This window comes from Oncorhynchus tshawytscha, linkage group LG11 (assembly GCF_018296145.1).
Source record: "Oncorhynchus tshawytscha isolate Ot180627B linkage group LG11, Otsh_v2.0, whole genome shotgun sequence".
NCBI lineage: Eukaryota > Metazoa > Chordata > Actinopteri > Salmoniformes > Salmonidae > Oncorhynchus > Oncorhynchus tshawytscha.
The window spans coordinates 7,118,075-7,142,732 of NC_056439.1; the positions used below are offsets into that span (position 1 = coordinate 7,118,075).

Sequence of the window (24,658 nt, forward strand, 5' to 3'; positions counted from 1 at the left end):
TCTCGTGTGGGTTGAATATGCCCACAACATCCTGCCCTGCCACTGGGCTCTTTCTTTTTGAGTGTTCCCTGGGTTATCAGCCCCTGCTCTTCCCGGAGGAAGAGGTTGGCATACCCTCGGCCCAGATGTTTGTCTGCCACTGTTGTCGTATATAGAAGAGAGCCTTATCTCCAGTGTACTTGTACCTGTGTTCTCTGTTTGTCTGTTGCCAGTTGATTTTCATCAAACGGTTTTACCATGCTCCTGTCTTTCTCTCATTCTTGTTATCTAGCTTTCCCGTTTTTTTACCATTCTGCCACAGAACAGCTGGCAGGCTCAGGGTCAGGGCACTCTGGATTACTGACCTCTGCCTGCCCTGACCTGTCATATAATTCATTGATACATCGTACATTTAATGAAATAATTGTCTCGCTGTAGCCTTCCTATTTCCTTTGTAAATATCCTTATTTGCATTCCCTGTGGTTCACCCACAAAAACCTAACTTGGCCACAAAATTCCTGAACTCAACTGAGGTGTTACGTTCTGACCTTTATTTCCTTTGTTTTGTATTTATTTAGTATGGTCAGGGCGTGAGTTGGGTGGACAGTCTATGTTTGTTTTTCTAGGTTTTGGGTAGAAAAACCCAGCTCTCACCCTCTCCCTTCCACAAAGATGTACTTCAATACTTTTCCACCACCCAGGATTTCTCTGTGCCTATCACAGGACTTCTAATCAGTCAGGAGAGGCCTCGAGTTATTGGGAGTGCGCATTCCTACAGTCCACTGCAGTCCACTAAATAATTACACTTCTCATACCCACAGAGCTTCAACCTAGCACGACTTTCAATCTCTAAGGATATATAAAAACAATATTTTCATACTAAAATGATAATGCTGTAAAACAGTCATTTACATTCTATCAGCCCCCCCTTTTAAATGTTTTATACAATAGGCACGAACATTCCAACTGGAGCTTTTGACCTTTTTTCTCCTCATTCTGCTGGAGATCCAAGAGTGTATTGGGAGTGCGCATAACAGACACTTGATGGAGAGAAAAACATAGAAATGCATTACAATAGACTCACATACTAATATGTGGATATATATTTTTTTAATACTAGGCAAGTCAGTTAAGAACAAATTCTTATTTTCAATGACAGCCTAGGAACAGTGGGTTAACTGCCTGTTCAAGGGCAGAACGACAGATTTGTACCTTGTCAGCTCAAGGATTTGAACCTGCAACCTTTCGGTTACTAGTCCAACGCTCTAACCACTAGGCTACCCTGCCGCCCCGAAGAAAGAAGTAAGAAAGTAAGAAGTAAGAAACCCGGCGCTTCTCACCTCTTGACTGACCTGGGCTGCTTTTCTGCTGAGATTGACAAAAATAAAGGATCTATACACCTCCCCATGCTCCCACTCAGTCTTCCCCCAGGACTACAAAATGTGTTCCCACGCCATGTCCTCCTCACTTCATTCTATGCCACTGAATCAAATCAAATCAAATCAAATTTTATTTGTCGCATACACATGGTTAGCAGATGTTAATGCGAGTGTAGCGAAATGCTTGTGCTTCTAGTTCCGACAATGCAGTAATAACGAGCAAGTAATCTAACTAACAATTCCAAAAAAAACTACTGTCATACACAGTGTAAGGGGATAAAGAATATGTACATAAGGATATATGAATGAGTGATGGTACAGAGCAGCATAGGCAAGATACAGTAGATGATATCGAGTACAGTATATACATATGAGATAAGTATGTAAACCAAGTGGCATAGTTAAAGTGGCTAGTGATACATGTATTACATAAGGATGCAGTCGATGATGTAGAGTACAGTATCAACGTATGCATATGAGATGAACAATGTAGGGTAAGTAACATTATATAAGGTAGCATTGTTTAAAGTGGCTAGTGATATATTTACATCATTTCCCATCAATTCCCATGATTAAAGTGGCTGGAGTAGAGTCAGTGTCATTGACAGTGTGTTGGCAGTAGCCACTCAATGTTAGTGGTGGCTGTTTAACAGTCTGATGGCCTTGAGATAGAAGCTGTTTTTCAGTCTCTCGGTCCCAGCTTTGATGCACCTGTACTGACCTCGCCTTCTGGATGGCAGCGGGGTGAACAGGCAGTGGCTCGGGTGGTTGATGTCCTTGATGATCTTTATGGCCTTCCTGTAGCATCGGGTGGTGTAGGTGTCCTGGAGGGCAGGTAGTTTGCCCCCGGTGATGCGTTGTGCAGACCTCACTACCCTCTGGAGAGCCTTACGGTTGAGGGCGGTGCAGTTGCCATACCAGGCGGTGATACAGCCCGCCAGGATGCTCTCGATTGTGCATCTGTAGAAGTTTGTGAGTGCTTTTGGTGACAAGCCGAATTTCTTCAGCCTCCTGAGGTTGAAGAGGCGCTGCTGCGCCTTCCTCACGATGCTGTCTGTGTGAGTGGACCAATTCAGTTTGTCTGTGATGTGTATGCCGAGGAACTTAAAACTTGCTACCCTCTCCACTACTGTTCCATCGATGTGGATGGGGGTGTTCCCTCTGCTGTTTCCTGAAGTCCACAATCATCTCCTTAGTTTTGTTGACGTTGAGTGTGAGGTTATTTTCCTGACACCACACTCCGAGGGCCCTCACCTCCTCCCTGTAGGCCGTCTCGTCGTTGTTGGTGATCAAGCCTACCACTGTTGTGTCGTCCGCAAACTTGATGATTGAGTTGGAGGCGTGCATGGCCACGCAGTCGTGGGTGAACAGGGAGTACAGGAGAGGGCTCAGAACGCACCCTTGTGGGGCCCCAGTGTTGAGGATCAGCGGGGAGGAGATGTTGTTGCCTACCCTCACCACCTGGGGGCGGCCCGTCAGGAAGTCCAGTACCCAGTTGCACAGGGCGGGGTCGAGACCCAGGGTCTCGAGCTTGATGACGAGCTTGGAGGGTACTATGGTGTTGAATGCCGAGCTGTAGTCGATGAACAGCATTCTCACATAGGTATTCCTCTTGTCCAGATGGGTTAGGGCAGTGTGCAGTGTGGTTGAGATTGCATCGTCTGTGGACCTATTTGGGCGGTAAGCAAATTGGAGTGGGTCAAGGGTGTCAGGTAGGGTGGAGGTGATATGGTCCTTGACTAGTCTCTCAAAGCACTTCATGATGACGGATGTGAGTGCTACGGGGCGGTAGTCGTTTAGCTCAGTTACCTTAGCTTTCTTGGGAACAGGAACAATGGTGGCCCTCTTGAAGCATGTGGGAACAGCAGACTGGTATAGGGATTGATTGAATATGTCCGTAAACACACCGGCCAGCTGGTCTGCGCATGCTCTGAGGGCGCGGCTGGGGATGCCGTCTGGGCCTGCAGCCTTGCGAGGGTTAACACGTTTAAATGTCTTACTCACTTCGGCTGCAGTGAAGGAGAGACCGCATGTTTCCGTTGCAGGCCGTGTCAGTGGCACTGTATTGTCCTCAAAGCGGGCAAAAAGTTATTTAGTCTGCCTGGGAGCAAGACATCCTGGTCCGTGACTGGGCTGGGTTTCTTCCTGTAGTCCGTGATTGACTGTAGACCCTGCCACATACCTCTTGTGTCTGAGCCGTTGAATTGAGATTCTACTTTGTCTCTGTACTGGCGCTTAGCTTGTTTGATAGCCTTGCGGAGGGAATAGCTGCACTGTTTGTATTCAGTCATGTTACCAGACACCTTGCCCTGATTAAAAGCAGTGGTTCGTGCCTTCAGTTTCACACGAATGCTGCCATCAATCCACGGTTTCTGGTTAGGGAATGTTTTAATCGTTGCTATGGGAACGACATCTTCAACGCACGTTCTAATGAACTCGCACACCGTATCAGCATATTCGTCAATGTTGTTGTCTGACGCAATACGAAACATCTCCCAGTCCACGTGATGGAAGCAGTCTTGGAGTGTGGAGTCAGCTTGGTCGGACCAGCGTTGGACAGACCTCAGCGTGGGAGCTTCTTGTTTTAGTTTCTGTCTGTAGGCAGGGATCAACAAAATGGAGTCGTGGTCAGCTTTTCCGAAAGGGGGCGGGGCAGGGCCTTATATGCGTCGCGGAAGTTAGAGTAACAATGATCCAGGGTCTTTCCACCCCTGGTTGCGCAATCGATATGCTGATAAAATTTAGGGAGTCTTGTTTTCAGATTAGCCTTGTTAAAATCCCCAGCTACAATGAATGCAGCCTCCGGATAAATCGTTTCCAGTTTGCAGAGAGTTAAATAAAGTTCGTTCAGAGCCATCGATGTGTCTGCTTGGGGGATATATACGGCTGTGATTATAATCGAAGAGAATTCTCTTGGTAGATAATGCGGTCTACATTTGATTGTGAGGAATTCTAAATCAGGTGAACAGAAGGATTTGAGTTCCTGTATGTTTCTTTCATCACACCATGTCACGTTAGTCATAAGGCATACGCCCCCGCCCCTCTTCTTACCAGAAAGATGTTTGTTTCTGTCGGCGCGATGCGTGGAGAAACCCGTTGCCTGCACCGCTTTGGATTGCGTCTCTCCAGTTAGCCATGTTTCCGTGAAGCAAAGAACGTTACAGTCTCTGATGTCCCTCTGGAATGCTACCCTTGCTCGGATTTCATCAACCTTGTTGTCAAGAGACTGGACATTGGCAAGAAGAATGCTAGGGAGTGGTGCACGATGTGCCCGTCTCCGGAGTCTGACCAGAAGACCGCTTCGTTTCCCTCTTTTTCTGAGTCGTTTTTTTTTTTTTTTTTTGGTCGCTGCATGTGATCCACTCGGTTACACTGGTTGTAAGGCAGAACACAGGATCCGCATCGCGAAAAACATATTCTTGGTCGTACTGATGGTGAGTTGCCGCTGATCTTATATTCAGTAGTTCTTCTCGGCTGTATGTAAAGAAACCTAAGATGACCTGGGGTACTAGTGTAAGAAATAACACGTAAAAAAACAAAAAACTGCATAGTTTCCTAGGAACGCGAAGCGAGGCGGCCATCTCTGTCGGCGCCGGAAGTACTGGGCACACACTGGTTGAATCAACGTTGTTTTCACGTCATTTCAACGAAACTCTGAGTCACATATTTCCTAATAACACTCCGCAGCAGATGAGCGACCACTAACACAGACAACTTTTCCTCTGGTGAACTGGCTTCCTGTATATTGGGCCTGTGGCTAATCGTTCAAGGGTTTTTCCTTCGTCAGTAAAGCCCTCCCGTTATGTAGTCAACAGAGTATGAAATTGCAATAATTGGTTACAGTAATCAAATTCAACATATCACAACAGCTTGATTGTATAGTTTCAATAAACCAGTAGACAATATTTGTCTAAGCTTCTAGGTGACTAGCTTAACCATTACATCAGTGTTGTTGGTATAACCACTGATACAGAGTTGCTTGTTAGCGGCTGGAGTCTACAGTAGGGCCTTCTATCTCAACCTTGGGAGGAGACCCTCCGTAACTTAGTGAGTCTAAATTAGGGAGGGTTTTCTTCTAAGGTCGAGAAGCTAGATTCGTTTGTACAAATATGTAATTTGTTTCAGAAACCACTCGCAGGATGACCCCATATTACATGATAACACCCCCCATGTCTCGCCCTTGGCAGTGTAACTCAATATTTCCTCAGCAGAATAAAATAAATAATGAATCAGATTAACAAACATAATGAATCACCAAAGCCAAATTATAATTGTAACCCTTTATAAATTCAAAAGGAAATCATTTTCATCCATAAGGGAATTCAAGGAATAGTCAAATAGACTAGAGACGGGTTTCTCTCACACTCCTCATGTGCTGCTGTGTGTGAGCAGCGCACCCGCCCTTCCCTTGGTGCTTTCTTCACAGTTCAGGGACAGCGCTCTGTGTCTCTCGCCTGTCCGAATCCCGAATTGGAACTATTGATAAATGATACAACCCAAATTTAGAATGACAGCCCCTTATCTTCGTGCACAAACATCTCAAACTCCCTATCTGGTATTCCCGGAGCGAGGAATTAGCACAGTGCTTGTTTTAACTTCTCAAATTCTTCTTGACACTAGTGTCCAGTCTACTGGGTTTTGTCCCTGCTTCCCCACTTCTGTCAAAGTATTCAACGGCGAAGCCATTGATGAGAATGACAGAATAAAACTATGGACATAGCCAAATAGACCCAGTTATTAATTTAGCTGTCACTGCCACACATACTACTGGGACAGTGACTCATGCACTTTGTGACACCCCGAAACTCCATGAAAGGGTGATTCAAAATTTAGTCTATAATTCGACCCTCAATTTAGCCCAAAAAGACACTGGCAGAACATACATTTCCAGAAAGGGAGACATATATGTACACACTCAGTGGCCAGTTTATTAGGTACACCCGTTTAGTATTGGGTCGGACCCCCCCTTTGCCTCCAGAACAGCCTAAATTCTTTGGGCATGGATTCTACAAGGTGCCGTAAATGTTCCACAGGGATGTTGGTCCATGCTGATGCGATGGCATCATGCATTTGCTGCAGATCGGGTGGCGGTACATTCGTGCTGTCCAACGTTGCTCAACTGGTATCAAGGGGCCTAACGTGTGCCAGGAAAACATTCCCCACACCATTACACCACCGCCACCAGCCTGTACCGTTGACACCAGGCAGGATGAGTCCACAGGTTCATTCTGCTTACACCAAATTCTGACACTGCCATCAGCATAACACAACAGGAACGGAGATTCGTCGGACCAGGAAATGTTTTTCCACTCCTCAATTGTCAAGTGTTGGAAGATCGCGTGCCCTGTGGAACAGCTCCTTCTTGTTTTTAGCTGATAGGAGGGAAACCTGGTGTGTTTGTCTGCTGCAATAGCCTATCCATGACAAGGATCGATGAGTTGGGCGTCCCGAGACACCATTGTTATACTGGGCTGCTATTTGTTTGTGGCCCGCCTGTTAGCTTGCACGATTCTTGCCATTCTCTTTCAACCTCTCTCATCAAGAAGCTGTTTTTTTGCCCACAGGACTTTCGTTGACTGGATGTTTTTTGTTTGACGCACCATTCTCTGTAAACCCTAGACACTGGCGTGGGTGAAAAGCCCAGGAGGGCAGCCGTTTCTGAGATACAGGATCCGGTGCGCCTGGCACCAACGATCATACCGTGCTCAAAGTCGCTAAAGTCACTTGTTTTGCCCATTCTAACGTTCAATCGAACCGTAACTGAATGCCTCAATGCCTGTCTGCCTGCTTTATATAGCATGCCTCGGCCACGTTACTAACAGTTGGTAGGAGCGATCCATTTTTGTGAATGGGGTGGTGGACATAATAAACTGGGCACTGAGTGTATATACAGTATCCTACTAACGTCAACATAAACTTTATTAATCTTACATTTCTAGCATTAACTTTTGTCAGTACGGCCCCCATTTTGCCTTCTCTCATACCGTCGCTTGTGTCATTTTAATGACAGATCGGTATCTTACTGTATTTTAAAGTCTAGGTTATTATACTTCCCAGTGTGAAGACCCCAATTTTTGGAGGGGAGGGCAATACCCAATCAATTATGGCCAACCTCTCCCTGTCTGAGTCTGTAATACAAACATGTTTCAAGCAGACCAACATAGTCCCTGTGCTCAAGAACACTAAGGTAATCTGTCTAAATTACTACTGACCCGTAGCACTCACGTCTGTAGCCATGAAGTGCTTTGAAAGGCTGGTCATGGCTCACATCAACACCATTATCCCAGAAACCCGACACCCACTCCAATTCGCATACCGCCCCAACAGATCCACAGATGATGCAATCGCTATTGCACTCCACACTGCCCTTTCACACCTGGATAAAAGGAACACCTATGTGAGAATGCTATTCATTGGCTACAGCTTAGCGTTCAACACCATAGTGCCCTCAAAGCTCATCACTAAGCTAAGGACCCTGGGACTAAACACCTCCCTCTGCAACTGGATCCTGGACTTCCTGACAGACCGTCCCCAGTTGGTAAGTGTAGGTAACAACGCATCCACAACGCTGATCCTTAACACGGGGCCCCTCAGGGGTGCATGCTCGGTGTCCTCCTGTATTCCCTGTTCACTCATGACTGCACGGCCTGGTACGACTCCAACACCATCATTAAGTTTGCCGATGACACAACATTGGTAGGCCTGATCACCAACAAGGACGAGACAGCATATAGGGAGGAGGTCAGAGACCTGGCCGTGTGGTGCCAGGACATCAACCTCTCCCTCAACGTGATCAAGAATACAGGAAAAGGAGCACCGAGCACGGCCCCTTTCTCATCGACGGGGCTGTAGTGGAGCAGGTTGAGCGCTTCAAGTTCCTTGGTGTCCACATCACCAACAAACGAACATGGTCCAAGCACACCAAGACAGTCGTGAAGAGGGCACGACAAAACCTATTCCCCCTCAGAAGACTGAAAAGATTTGGCATGGGTTCTCAGATCCTCAAAAGGTTCTACAGCTGCACCATCGAGAGCATCACTGCCTGGTATGGCAACTGCTCGGCCCCCGACCGCAAGGCACTACAGATGGTAGTGCGTACGGCCCAGTACGTCACTGGGGCCAAGCTTCCTGCCATCCAGGACCTCGATACCAGGCGGTGTCAGAGGAAGGCCCTAAAAATTACCAGAGACTCCAGCCACCCTAGTCATAGACTGTTCTCTCTGCTAATGCACGTCAAGCGGTAACGGAGTGTCAAGTCTAGGTCCAAGAGGCTTCTAGACAGCTTCTACCCCCAAGCCATAAGACCACTGAACATCTAATCAAATGGCTACCCAGACTACTTGCTATTTTACGCTGCTGCTACTCTCTGTTATTATCTATGCATAAGTCACTTTAATAACTCTACCCACATGTATATATTACCTCAATTACCTCCACTAACCGGTGCCCCTGCACATTGACTCTGTATATAGCCTCGCTGTTATTATTTTACTGCTGCTTTTGAATTATTTGTTACTTTATTTCTTTTTTTTTGGTGGTATTTTTCTTAAAACTGCATTGTTGGGTTAAGGGCTTGTAAGTACACATTTCACTGCAATCCCTGTTGTATTCAGCGCATGTGACAAATACAATTTAACTCATGCCTGTCAGAGTGGGTCTCAATGTCAATATCTAAGGGATAGTTGGATTTTCCAAACTAGATGATCTCTCACCTGAGCTGCCGCAAACATTCTTAAATGTCCATTCTAGAAGTGGACTTTAGAAGTGATCCCTCCATGCTCACCCCACGCACTTGATCTCGGGACAACTCATGCAGCACTCCTGAGAGAAAAGGCAGTTGATAGCTTCGACTGAATGCTGCATATATGTTGCTGGCTTGGATTCAGGTCTCAGATAGAAGTGGTGGGCTGTAGTGGACAGGGCTGTAGTGGACAGGGCTGTAGTGGACGCCATTACTTTAGCCGGTTAGAGGGGGTGGGGCTCGGACTGATCTTGGTCAAATGATCCCTTCCATACATCTAGATACCATTCGGGGTCACTATCACCATAAACCTCGAGAGAAGACAGATCAGAACAACAGTTTATGGCATTTCTGATTCAGGAATTCAAGATTGACTATTCATTGTATGACTAATTATAACATTTTCCAAAATTCTTAATACAAATGTCTAAAATAAATATAATAAATATACACTTTTGAAACCATTTTGCAAGTTGACTTATATTTCCTGTCATATTTGGCGTTCTCACAACAAGGTTACAGGGCCAGGGAGTTGGAGGGCCAAACCTTGGCAAGAAATATAGATAATACAGCAGACCCAATCTGGTGAGTTTGTGTTGAAGCAAAGACAAAAACAAAACAAACAAAACAACAACAGCAATACACGTCTTCATAATTATCTCATTTACATATTATATAACAATTTCCACCAATTTTCGCTCATCTTTTTGGGTGATCAGGCCTCACCAGAAAGTCAGAATAGAGGTCAACACTAGCGTTGGGCAATAGACCGTTTATACCGTATACCGGGGTATCGAAATACCGAAGGTATGATTTTCAGTAAATTGAAAATATAAACCCCCGAAAAACTGAAAAATTGGGCGTGCAAAATTATTCAGCCCCTTTACTTTCAGTGCAGCAAACTCTCTCCAGAAGTTCAGTGAGGATCTCTGAATGATCCAATGTTGACCTAAATGACTAATGATGATAAATACAATCCACCTGTGTGTAATCAAGTCTCCGTATAAATGCAACTGCACTGTGATAGTCTCAGAGGTCCGTTAAAAGCACAGAGAGCATCATGAAGAACAAGGAACACACCAGGCAGGTCCGAGATACTGTTGTGAAGAAGTTTAAAGCCGGATTTGGATACAAAAAGATTTCCCAAGCTTTAAACATCCCAAGGAGCACTGTGCAAGCGATAATATTGAAATGGAAGGAGTATCAGACCACTGCAAATCTACCAAGACCTGGCCGTCCCTCTAAACTTTCAGCTCATACAAGGAAAAGACTGATCAGAGATGCAGCCAAGAGGCCCATGATCACTCTGGATGAACTGCAGAGATCTACAGCTGAGGTGGGAGACTCTGTCCATAGGACAACAACCAGTCGTATATTGCACAAATCTGGCCTTTATGGAAGAGTGGCAAGAAGAAAGCCATTTCTTAAAGATATCCATAAAAAGTGTTGTTTAAAGTTTGCCACAAGCCACCTGGGAGACACACCAAACATGTGGAAGAAGGTGCTCTGGTCAGATGAAACCAAAATTTAACTTTTTGGCCATAATGCAAAACGTTATGTTTGGCGTAAAAGCAACACAGCTCATCACCCTGACCACACCATCCCCACTGTCAAACATGGTGGTGGCAGCATCATGGTTTGGGCCTGCTTTTCTTCAGCAGGGACAGGGAATATGGTTAAAATTGATGGGAAGATGGATGGAGCCAAATACAGAAGAAAACCTGATGGAGTCTGCAAAAGACCTGAGACTGGGACGGAGATTTGTCTTCCAACAAGACAATGATCCAAAACATAAAGCAAAATCTACAATGGAATGGTTCAAAAATAAACATATCCAGGTGTTAGAATGGCCAAGTCGAAGTCCAGACCTGAATCCAATCGAGAATCTGTGGAAAGAACTGAAAACTGCTGTTCACAAATGCTCTCCATCCAACCTCACTGAGCTCGAGCTGTTTTGCAAGGAGGAATGGGAAAAAATTTCAGTCTCTTGATGTGCAAAACTGATAGAGACATACCCCAAGCGACTTACAGCTGTAATCGCAGCAAAAGGTGGCGCTACAAAGTATTAACTTAAGGGGGCTGAATAATTTTGCACGCCCAATTTTTCAGTTTTTGATTTGTTAAAAAAGTTTGAAATATCCAATAAATGTCGTTCCACTTCATGATTGTGTCCCACTGGTTGTTGATTCTTCACAAAAAAATACAGTTTTATATCTTTATGTTTGAAGCCTGAAATGTGGCAAAAGGTCGCAAAGTTCAAGGGGGCCGAATACTTTCGCAAGGCACTGTATATATTATTTCGTTTTTTAGAAATTGTGCCCCTTGTGTGCCTTTCTGATAATATCATATACCCCGGTATGGTACAGAAACTATATGAAAATCTGGATACGCCCAACCCTTGTGAGTCTGTTCCTTCCCTGTACTTCAGACTCCTTGTTTGAAACATTCTCTGTACCAGGTTTGTGTAGTTGTTCAGTACATTTCTCATCAGGAGAACTTACATGTGTGCAGCCAAAATTCGGACACTAGATACTTCAGAAAATGTTATTTTGCGTGTCCTTTAAGGTGTATCCTTTCTCACCTGTGAAGAACCTACTAAAACCTAATAAAAAGACCACACACAATAAATCAGACATGGTATTAACACCAATAACAAATATTCACAAGTATAGATGGGTGGGTTGTGTATGCTATGTCAGGGGGTAAAAAGTAGACGCAAAATAAACAAATGGCCAGGCCTTTCTTAATTTGGGAGCTCCGTTAACGGCCGGATTTGGGTACCTTTTAATACTTGCAGAATTTCAATAATTGCTGTCACAACGCATCAGGCCTCAGGAATCATTTCAAAGGGAGAGATAAAAAGAGAGAGATAAAGAGTGTTCAACTCATCAAAATACTTGGTAGTGGACATTCCATACACTCCTGGAAGAGAAAAATAAAAAATATAGTTAGTTTTCACTGTAATAAATCTTAATCAGTCCTAAAATGTCAACATTAGATACTAGGCCTATGTACCTCCCTCTCTTTTCCAATCGAGCTTATTGCATTTTGTCAGAGAACCTCAATTAAACCTGGCCTAGGCAGCCAATCTGCACTATCGTCTAGGCTTGATGTGCATTCCTGGCCTCCATTCAGGCTGCAAAGGCATCGTTTTCTTTCTTAACGAGCTTCAATTGCGAGAAAGCCGGGGGGGAATATGCATACTTTCTTTATGAAACTTAGGATATGTTGCACAATGCGTCCAGCCAAGGCTGTAAAAGAGAGGAAAGATGCCACCCTCACTGGTGCAAAATAGACAGAGCAAGGAAATGTGTAAACAATGCGCTTAGCAAATTTGTTCAGCTTTTGGAAAGGCACTGGGTTAGCCATCCTCACATGAAACATAATAACCCCACCTATTTCTGCGTGACGGAGTTCATTTCACCCCTTTGGGTAATTAGATATGTTTAAACGCCATCCATCACAGCCTTAAATAGTTATTATAAAGAGAGAAGAACATCATAGACCAGGGCTGTATGGTTTTTTATTCTTCAATTCATTTATTTGATTTAATCATTTCTTACATAGTTGTTCTTAGTTAAAATATTCCTTTTTAAATAAATAAATATTATTTGAACCGTTCTTACTCTGATTAAGCAATTGTTGATTGTTTTGGATAGCAGGACATAAAGTGCCTCATGCTGTACTCATCTTGTGTCACGCCCTGACCTTTGTTATCTTTGTTATCTTTGTTTTCTTTATTATTTTGGTTAGGTCAGGGTGTGACGAGGGTGGTTTGTTTAGTTTTTGTATTGTCTAGGGTTTTTTGTAAGTCTAGGTGTTTATATGTCTATGGTTGCCTAGATTGGTTCTCAATCAGAGGCAGCTGTTTATCGTTGTCTCTGATTGGGGACCATATTTAGGTAGCCATATTCCTTGGGTAGCTTGTGGGTTCTTATGCTATGTTTAGTTGCCTGTCTGCACTAGCAATATTTGTGGCATGGTTTGTTTTGTTCAGTGGTTTTTCTTTAATAAAGAAGTATGTACGCTTACCAAGCTGAGCCTTGGTCTCCTCCATATGACGATAGTGACATCATGAAAAGAAAGTTTGAAGAGATCCATGTAGTCACAGAAAATGGTACATCAGACATCGCTCCTATTAGTGGTTTGACGTCACTCATAATGTCCTTGGCTATACATAATGTTGTTGTGAGCATAGTGACAGTTTTTGCTTTACCATTATGGGGTATTGTGTGTAGATTGATGAGGGGGGAAAAAAAGTGTATCAATCAGTACAGTCACCTTGTATAACAAATATATATCACACACACACACACACACACACAGTGCATTCGGAAAGTATTCAGACCCCTTGACTTTGTCCACATTTTGTACGGTTACAGCCTTGTTCTAAAATTTATTAAATTGTTTTTTTTCCTCATCAATCTACACACAATACCCCATAATGACAAAGCAAAAACTGTTTTTTAAAAACATTTTTGCCTATGTATTAAAAAATAAAAAATGGAAATATTACATTTACGTAACTATTCAGACCCTTTCCTCAGTACTTTGTTGAAGCACCTATGGCAGCGATAACAGCCTCAAGTCTTCATGACGCTACAAGCTTGGCACACCTGTGTTTGGGGAGTTTTTCCCATTCTTCTCTGCAGATCCTCTCAAGCTCTGTCAGGTTCGGTGCGGAGCGTCGCTGCACAGCTATATTCAGGTCTCCCCAGAGACGTCTGATCGGGTTCAAGCCCGGGCTCTGGCTGGGCCACTCAAGGACATTCAATACGTTTGAAACAAGTTGTTCTTTTGTTGTCTATACAGAAAATAGCATCCAACTGTCTCCTGAGGTGCACATATTGAGCAAGCTGAAGCACTGTCCTCTTAGTCCTGTTTTCAGTGGCTGTGTCAGGGTTGTGTGGTGGTTCTTCATGCCTGCAAATTTCCCCTCCACCACTAATCAATATCTTCAGCCTGCTCTGGCTTGCCCTGGAATGCACGTCTTGGCTGGGCCAGTGGTCATGTACTAATGAGCTCCTGAAACAGGAACTATCAAGATGTCAGCCCCCCACAAATCGGTTTTCAGCCATCTTGGAGGCTGTCTGTAGTTCAAGTTATAGCTCAGTGATAACATACCATGATCACTTCTTTTAACACATCCCCTGAGACGTCCTTTCCTGTCTCTGGAAACTTACCGTGACAACCTTTATATACACACTTTTAAACTTCCCTTCTGTTTGCTTCACTGTTTGTGCCCACCGGTCGGTGGATTGGGAGGCAGGAAGAGCCATATCACCACAAAGCTCTCAGTCCTTGCCTCTCCCTCTCCTGTACAGGTTCAACGAACGGACAATGTCTCTCATTCCCATCATATTCCTATATTGGAACCCAAGTTTATTCCCAATAAGCAGTGACTCCTTCTTCTAAAACTACTTTCATTCCAAGTTGTGGGTTATATTGTGGCGTTTTTATAATGTATCCTTTCGGGCACCAATCGTATCTCACTAATTGTGTTCATTTTCCAGTCTAAATTTCTAGATTCATTCATTTATTTAGGAATATATTGTACATGTACAATATATCCTTCTCCCGTGGGAATCTGTACTAGATACAATTCCCACCCCAGAACCATACGCTGTTGAGTTCTAAATACTATCTCTATCCCCTCGGATTTAGTAACGGTTGCACTGTCCACCTGTTACAGACGGGATACATCCAACTGTCATGCGCACGCACACGCGCACACACACACGCACACGCACACACACAGGATGTTTCCTAAATGGCCATATCTAAGATTTGTTTAAACATTTGAAGCTTCACTCTCCACAGAAAACTCTCTGTTCCTTAAGCGTGATTGATTGATTGATAAGAAGACCCATATCTCAAAAAACCATAAACATATTTATCACACAAAAGAGCCCAAACTCAAATTGATGTCAACAAAGATGTCCAGCTGAATACAGTGCATTCCAGACAGCGCCGTGTCCACTTACTGTCATGTATTGTCATATTATGTCTTGTTCCTGTTCTTTCTCTTCACTCCGTTTCCCTCTGCTGGTCGTATTAGGTTACCTTCTCTTCCTCTCCTTCCCCCAGCTGTTCCTCATCTTCTCTAACTACCTCGTTCACTCTTTTCCCACCTGTTCCCTTTTTCCCTCTGATTAGGTCTCTATTTCTCTCTCTGTTCCTGCTTCTTTCTTTGTCAGATTCTCGTTTGAGTTTCTCATGCCAGAACCAAACTATCGTCTTGTTTGCTTCACCCTTGTCCCATCCTGTCGGAATCTGCCTGTTCTTCTGATGCTACGTGTTATCAGGTACCTCTGTCCGCTACGACCCGCGCCTACCCAGAGAGACCAGCAGTCTGTCGCCGCAACCCAGCTATTCTCCTCTGCTGCTAAGAAGGGGACTCTTTTGTAAATATCAGAAGGACTTTCTGTTTCATTTGTCGCCCTCTCTGAGGGTTGTCTATTTTGCCATTTTTCTACATCTGAAGAGGATCTATGTCTTCCCTGTGTTTTTTACATTAAAGGACTCTGTTTTTGTTAAACCGCTTTTGGGTCCTCACTCAAGTCATAACACTTACACTCTCAGCTCTCACCCTCTCCCTTCCACAAAGATGTACTTCGGTACTTTTCCACCACCCAGGATTTCTCTGTGCATATCACAGGACTTCTAATCAGTCAGGAGAGGCCTTGAGTTATTGGGAGAGAGTATTCCTACAGTCCACTGTCATACACAAAGAGCTTTAAACCTAACCCTACTTTCAATCTCTAAGGATATATAAAAACAATCAAAGAGGATATAATTCTATGAAAAGGTAAAGATATAAAGCAGTAATATAAAACAGTATTTTACACTCAACGTAAATAATGTTTTCATAAAGCTGCGTTCAACGTGGTTCTTTCTTCCAGTAAAAAAAACAACAGCCTACGTATAAGACCATCTCCTTCACTAATTGTCTGAACTGTGCACGAGAGAGAGAACTTGGTATCTATCACCGTACCCGTTTCCTTATTGAATATATTTGCAAATATCCTTATTTACATCTTATTTGCGTTTTTGTTGTTGTTGCCTGGTTCCAGATTGGTTTGGGCTCTTGTCAAATGACAATAACGTGAGAACAATTCCATAAAGTGAAAAGAAACAGACTGGCATCCAGGCAAAAAACAACAACAATAAGCCCTACCTGTCACTTTTTGCATAACTGGTCAGGATACTGGCATATCATTGGATGGGCCGACTTTAAGGATTTGGATAAAAGGGCAGGTGATAAGCAATCTCTTCCTTTTTCCACCGTGCAAGATTGCCTCTGACAATCTCATCCTTAAAAAAATATTTGCCATAGACTTTAAATCATTTACCAACTTAATTTATCACTTTTATTTTGAAAATGACTCTGAAATTCGAACTTGGTCCTGGCAGGATGATCGGGGGTTCTAACCCCTGTTTCGTTATTGCAGAAATTGGACAGAACCACCAAGGACATATTGAAATCGCAAAGAAAATGATCAAGATGGCCAAGGTAATGGAAGCTAAATGAAGAGACATTGTAAGACTTTAAGGACTGGTTTCCTGGACACAGTTATGGACAAAAAGCATGCTGAATACAGAACATGGTCTTCATTGAAAGTATTTTCAAGCTTCAGTTAAATATAATAGGTTGGGTGACAAGATTCTCTGGGAGAATCGGATAGAAAGGCACACATATACATGTATGAGTGTGGAGCAACTTATTCATCCTGCATCCCTCCCATGTAAATCTTCCTTTAATAACCTCAAATCAAAAGCTCATGTAGAAATGGCAGGACTGAGGGGGAGGTATTTTCTGCTGTGTTCCTGATACTGTATTGCTGCTGTGCATGGATTTGCATAAACGGAAATTGTGTGTGTGTGTGTGTTTGGTGCTAATACTCATGTTGGCATCAATTCACAGGACTGTGGGGCAGACTGCGCCAAATTTCAGAAGAGTGAACTTGAGTACAAGTTCAACAAGTGTGCTCTGGAGCGTCCCTACACCTCCAAACAATCCTGGGGAAAGACGTACGGTGACCACAAACGCCATCTAGAGTTCAGTCATGAACAATATAGAGAGCTCCAGAAATATGCAAAGGAGGTTGGAATCTTCTTCGCCGCTTCTGAGATGGACGAGGTAAAAGGTCCATTCCATGATAAATGTCTATTGAATTCGTCTGCTGCGACTGTGTAGATATTCCAGATTTCAAGCAAAACATGCATGACCACCCCAACTGCTTCGCTTCGCTTGTCAGATGGCTGTGGAGTTCCTGGATGAGCTCGATGTGCCCTTCTTCAAAGTTGCCTCATGTGATGCCAACAATTTCCCCCATCTGGAACTGACTGCAAGAAAAGGTTAAGTGATTTAAGTTAACACTGTGTTATATATGTACTACACCTTTATCACCTGTGACTGTGGTAAAAGTGAAAAGTTATACTCTGAATGTGCAGTCCACATGGGTAATATGCGGCATATCAGTAAAGTCAGTTACTGTTGTATTTACAACTTTGTTGAACCTCGGGATGGCCTATGGTGATATCCAGTGGGATGCAGTCAATGGCGACAATGAGATGGGTCTATCAGACGGTCAAAGAACACAATCAGAACTTCACCATCCTACAGTGCACCAGTGCCTACCCATTGGACCCTGAGGATGTCAACCTACGTGTCATAGCAGTAAGACTTCCCATTGGTTTATTACAAGGAAAGGGTTGTCAGGCAGGATCAGCAAGATATCTGTTGTCACCGCAGAGTAACATCATAGGGAAACATAGGTTGAGTCAAGTGCACAGAAATGAGAGAGAGAGAGAAGGAGAGAGAGAGAGAGAGAGAGAGAGAGAGAGAGAGAGAGAGAGAGAGAGAGAGAGAGAAAGAGAAGAGAAAGAGAAGAGAAAGAGAAGAGAAGAGAAGAGAAGAGAAGAGAAGAGAAGAGAAGAGAAGAGAAGAGAAGAGAAGAGAAGAGAAGAGAAGAGAAGAGAAGAGAAGAGAAGAGAAGAGAAGAGAAGAGAAGAGAAGAGAAGAGAGCGTGGGAGAGAGGGAGAGAGGACAAGATTTTAACACATTTCTGTTCAGGCCACCACTAAAGGAAATGAATTGACCCATGGAATTTTACTCTCCCTTTTCCTGACAAACTATAGGAATACCAGAAGGAATTCCCTGATATTCCCATTGGATATTCTGGCCATGAGAGGGGAATCAGCATCACTGTGGCAGCAGTGGCAATGGGGACAAAAGTCGTGGAGCGTCACGTGACCCTGGACAAGAGATGGAAGGGCAACGACCACGAGGCGTCACTGGAGCCTTCTGAGCTGACAGAGCTAGTCAGAGCCATCCGCTTGGTGGAGTGGGCCCAAACAGATGCTACCCTGTGAGAAAGCCTGCCATGTCAAGGTGAGTTAGCCTCAGAAGGTTTAAATTAAAATAAATACGACATCATTTTTGAATGGTAAAGGGAAAATATTTATTTAGTATATTTTTGACATACAGTGCATTCAGAGAGTATTCAGACCCCTTCCCTTTTTCCACATTTTGTTATGTTACAGTCTTATTCTAAAATGTATAAAATGAAAAAAAAATCCCTCTCATCAAGCTACACACAATACCCCATAATCACAAAGGCAAAAAAAAGGGTTTTAGACATTTTTGCTAATTAATAAAAAATGTAAAACTGAAATAATACATGTACATACAGTACCAGTCAAAAGTTTGGACACACCTACTCATTAAAGGGTTTTTATTTATTTTTACTATTTTCAACAAAACTATGAAATAACACATATGGAATCATGTAGTAACCAAAAAAGTGTTAAACAAATCACAACATATTTATATTTGAGATGCTTCAAAGTAGCCATCCTTGCCTTGATGACAGCTCTACACACTCTTGACATTCTCTCAACCAGCTTCATGAGGTAGTCACCTGGAATGCATTTCAATTAACAGGTGTGCCTTGTTAAAGGTTAATTTGTGGAATTTCCTTCCTTCATAATGCATTTGAGCCAATCAGTTGTGTTGTGACAAGGTAGGGGTGGTATACAGAAGATAGCCATATTTGGTAAAAGACCATGTCCTTATTATGGCAAGAACAACTCAAATAAGCATCATTACTTTAAGACATGAAGGTCAGTCAAAAGTTTCTTCAAGTGCAGTCGCAAAAACCATCAAGCACTATGATGAAACTGGCTCTCGTGAGGACCGCCACAGGAAAGGAAGACCCAGAGTTACCTCTGCTGCAGAGGATAAGTTCATTAGAGTTAACTGGACTTCAGATTGCAGCCCAAATGAATGCATCACAAAGTTCAAGTAACAGACACATCTCAACATCAACTGTTCAGAGAAGACTGCATGAATCAGGCCTATTATGGTCGAATTGCTGCAAAGAAACCACTAGTAAAGGACACCAATAATAAGAAGAGACTTGCTTGGGCCAAGAACACGAGCATTGGACATTAGACCGGTGAAAATCTGTCCTTTGGTCTGATGAGTCCAAATTTTAGATTTTTGGTTCCAACCGCTGTGTCTTTTTGAGACACAGAGTAGGTGAACAGATGATCTCTGCATGTGTGGTTCCCACCATGAAGCATGGAGGAGGAGGTGTAACAGTGCTTTGCTGGTGACACCGTCTGATTTATTTAGAATTCAAGGCCCACTTAACCAGCATGGCTACCACAGCATTCTGCAGCCATACACCATCCCATCTGGTTTGTGCTTAGTGGGACTATCATTTGTTTTTCAACAGGACAATAACCCAACACACCTCCAGGCTGTGTAAGGGCTATTTGACCAATAAGGAGAGTGATACAGTGCTGCATCAGATGACTTGGCCTCCACAATCACCTGACCTCAACCCAATTGAGATGGTTTGGGATGAGTTGGACCGCAGAGTGAAGGAAAAGCAACCAACAAGTGCTCAGCATGTGTGAGAACTCCTTCAAGACTGCTGGAAAAGCATTTATCATGAAGCTGGTTGAGAGTGCAAACCTGTCATAAAGGAAAAGTGTGGCTACTTTAAAGAATCTAGATAATGCCAAGAGTGTGGGAGCAATTACAGTCTCAAGTCTTCTTGGGTATGACGCTACAAGTTTGGCACACCTTTATTTGGCGTATTCCACCCATTCTTCTCTGCAGACCCTCTCAAGCTCTGTCAGGTTGGATGAGGACAGCTAGACAGCTATTTTCAGGTCTCTCCAGAGATGTTCGTTCAGGTTCAAGTCCGGGCTGTGGCTGGGCCACTCAAGGACATTCAGACTTGCTCGAAGCCCCTCCTGCGTTGTCTTGGCTGTGTGCTTAGGGTCGTTGTCTTGTGGGAAGGTGAACTTAGCCCCGGTCTGAGGTCCTGAGCGCTCTGGAGAAGGTTTTCATCAAGGATCTCTCTGTACTTTGCTCAGTTCATCTTTCCCTCGATCCTGTCTAGTCTCCCAGTCCCTATTTCTGAAAAACATCCCCACAGCATGATGCTGCCACCACCATGCTTCACAGTAGGTATGGTATTGGCCAGGTGATGAGCGGTGCTTGATTTCCTCCAGAAATAGTTCAATCTTCCTCCAAATAGTTCAATCTTGGTTTCATCAGACCAGAGCATCTTGTTTCTCATAGTCTGAGAGTCCTTTAGGTGCCTTTTGGCAAATTCCAAGCGGGATGTCATGTGCCTTCTTCTGCCTGGTCACTCTACCGTAAAGGCATGATTGGTGGAGTGATGCAGAGATGGTTGTTCTTCTGGAAGGTCCTCCCATCTCCACAGAGGAACTCTGGAGCTCTGTCAGAGTGACCATCGGGTTCTTGGTCACATCCCTGACTAAGGCCCTTCTCCCCCGATTGCTCAGTTTGGCCAGTTCTAGGAAGAGTCTTGGTGGTTCCAAACTTCTTCCATTTAAGAATGATGGAGGCCACTGTGTTCTTGGGGACCTTTAATGCTGCAGAAATGTTTTGGTACCCTTCCCCAGATCTGTCCCTCGACATAATCTTGTCTTGGAGCTACAGACAATTCCTTCAACCTCATGGCTTGGTTTTTGCTCTGACATGCACTGTCAACTGTGTGACCTTATACAGACAGGTATGTGCCTTTCCAAATCATGTCGAATCAATTTAGTTTACCACAGTTGGACTCCAAGTTGCGGCAACATCTCAAGGACGATCAATGGAAACAGGACGCACCTGAGCTCAATTTCTGTGTGCTGAGGGTCACTGACTTTGAGTAAAGTCAGTGTCTATGTATGCGGATGACTCAACACTATACACGTCAGCTACTACAGTGGCTGAAATGACTGCGACACTCAACAAAGAGCTGCAGTTCGTTTCAGAGTGGGTGGCAAGGAATAAGTTAGCCCTAAATATTTCTAAAACTATAAGCATTATATTTGGAACAAAACACTCACTAAATCCTAAAGCTCAACTAAATATTGCAATAAATCATGTGGAAATTGAGCTGAGATGTTGAGATGACTAAACTGCTTGGAGTAACCCTAGATTGTAAACTGTCATGGTCAAAACATATTGATGCAGTAGTAGCTAAGATGGGGAGAAGTATGTCCATAATAAAGCGCTGCTCTACCTTAACATCACTATCAACAAGGCAGGTCCTACAGGCCCTGGTTTTGTTGCACCTTGACTACGGGGACTGTGAAGCAACACAAACATTGGCACAGGCACATGCATACAAACACACACATGATAACATACGCACAATACATACACATGGATTTAGTACTGTAGATTTGCGGTAGTGGTGGAGAAGGGGCCCGAGGGCACACAGTGTGTTGTGAAATCTGTGAATGTATTGTAATGTTTTTAAAATTGTATAAACTGCCTTAATTTCGCTGGAACCCAGGAAGAGTAGCTGGGGATTCATAATAAATACAAAATACACATTTCGAGTTTCATAGCAAAGGGTCTGAATACTAATGTAAATAAGGTATTTATGTTTGCAAACATTTCTAAAAACCTGATTTTGCTTTGTCATTATGGGGTATTGTGTGTAGATTGATAAGGAAAACGTTTTATTTAATACATTTTGGAGTTAAGCTGTAATGTAACAAAATCTAGAAAAAGTGCTTGGCTCTGAATAGTTTGCGAAGGCACTACATATACAAAATATACAACATATATCAATAATATACTAAATAAATATTTTTCCCATTGACATTTGTAATAATAACTTTCTCCAAAAATTATGTTATATTAACTTTCATTTAAAAGGTAGGCCCATTATGTTTGTCATAAACCTCCCTTACATCAAGTATTCTCTTTGTACTGTATAACCTACAACAGCACATACTGTAGGAGGAAATCTCCATGTAATTTTCTCTTCCAGCTGGGGAAGTCAGTGGTGGCTAAGGTGGCGATACCCAAAGGCACGGTGCTGAGTATGGATATGCTGGGGGTGAAGGTGGGCGAGCCAAGGGGCGTCTCTCCTGAAGACATGGGTCAGCTGGTGGGCAAGGCCATCACAGAGGACGTGGAGGAGGATGGGAGCATCACGCCACGTATGGTGGACGTCTACAACAACAAGGGCTGACAAACATGTTAACATGCTGACTAGACCAGTGTTATGATACTGATGGTCTGTTTACATTTCTACCATTTTGGCTAGATGGAGTAGGCATACATCTTCATCTAGTGGTCATGTCAGTATTGTAGCAACGCCTAACCCCAATTATTTTCCTCACTTTAACCTCAGTCTCATAACCTGCTGTTATTTCACCAAACCTAATGTGTTGGTTCCCCTAATCAGCCACGTTAATTCACCTAACCTGCCACGTTAATTACCGCAACCCGCTATGTAAACAGACCATCAATCCGACATATGATCAGTATCACCAGGCGGCCACGTTGCGTGCTGGGGTGTCGCAAAATGAATGTACCCATTATTCAATCATTTAACTGCTCACGCGCATCAATGGGCATAGCCAGGCGATAAATAGAACTTGGTTCCATTTCAGACCCTTAATGCCTGCAAGTCCCGCCTCTCCCAACTACTCATATGTTTTCACAAGCATACTAACCCACGTGTGGGTGATTGAAAGATGAACGAGAAGAGATTAATCAAAGAACGCTGTCTAAAAACGAACTAGGTTTCTCCTTTCATCTGTGGATTAATTGTCGGAGTAGAGAACATGATTTTGTATGACAACAAAAAATTCTGCAAAGATCCAGCAAAAAAAAGGACCCCATATTTAAACTAACAAACCAATGTTTATGTCCCAGGGCAAATTAGCTAGCAATAGTTAAATATCCGTGAATGAGTCGTGTGTTTCAACCTGTCCCCAAATTAATATACTATAGTTTGTTTTTCTAATTCAACCTGCTTGTCATGAACGTGTCTGATGGGGATAGTCGAAATCAACATGTGCGCATGGTGTATGCACTTGAAGCGGCCACACGCATGCATTCGCATGTTGATTTTGTCCATCCACATCAGATGCGATCATGACACTCAGGTGAAAATATCAAAGGCAACTGTGAACAAACTATATTCATTTGTGGACAGTTCGAAACAATCATGGACATTTAGGTCGCTATCTGTTGCTAGATAGTTTGTCCTGGGAGATGAACATTGAGTTGGTATTTTGCCTGACATGCATATTTTCCTGAATTTAGCTGGTTCTTTGTACAATTCGTACAAAATCGTGTGTTTCTCTACTCCAACGATAAATCCACACCACAGATGAAAAGAGAAACCTAGTTAATTATCTTTAATGAATCTCTCCTCGTGTATTTCAAGAATCAACGTGTATGTGTATATTTTTCCTGATACCCAATAAGGAGGCGACAGTGCATCTCAAATAGAACCAAGTTCTGCTGTAGCTCTTGGCTACGCAGAGGCACGTTCAAGCACGCGAGAGATGTGGGGGAAATGATTGAATAACATGTAAGTGTAACAAAAACTAAAATTGGAAAAACTATTCAGTAACCTGCAATAAAATAATTGAGAAAAATATTTGAAAAACTAAAACTATACTGAAACTACAATTTAAGACCTTTTTTAAAATTTGGTTTACTACTGGGGTTTTCGACACTGATGTGTATAAACCCTGGATTACTGACAGGGGGCGCTGTATTGAAGCCACTGCATAGCCATCTTGGCACTCCTCATTTGGAAGCTATAGAAATGCACTTTTTAAATGTCTACATTCGTTTTTGACATGTGTATTATATTAGACACCTTAAAGCATACTTTTAAATCATATTATGTGAGCTAAACATAAAAAATGTAAAAATATATGAAACATTTCTTAGTCTTTTTTTTAGAGAGAGTACTACTTTTACTGTGCCCAGTACAACAACAAAACATAGTTAAATACATGTCATTTTTTCCTTTAAATATTTAATTGAAATAATGTAGAATTACATTCATTCCTATGGAGGACTTCTCCAACAAGGGAGTACCAACAGTAATCCAGGGTATATATACGTCATTGGTTTTCAAACTTCCGGCGGTTTAAATGCTTCTAGTAGATGGCGATGTTTCAAATAGGCCTAGCTTGTGCATCACTAGTTATCAGTGAAGAAAGGCAAAACCCCATATGAGATTATTTAGAGTACATTACTGGAAAGGAC

At 43.1% G+C, this 24,658-nt stretch overlaps 1 pseudogene; it reads left to right on the plus strand.

The window, feature by feature from the left end:
- The first annotated feature begins 17,362 nt into the window (after window positions 1-17,362).
- Window positions 17,363-23,711, plus strand: LOC112261352 (annotated as a pseudogene).
- Window positions 23,712-24,658: the final 947 nt, after the last annotated feature.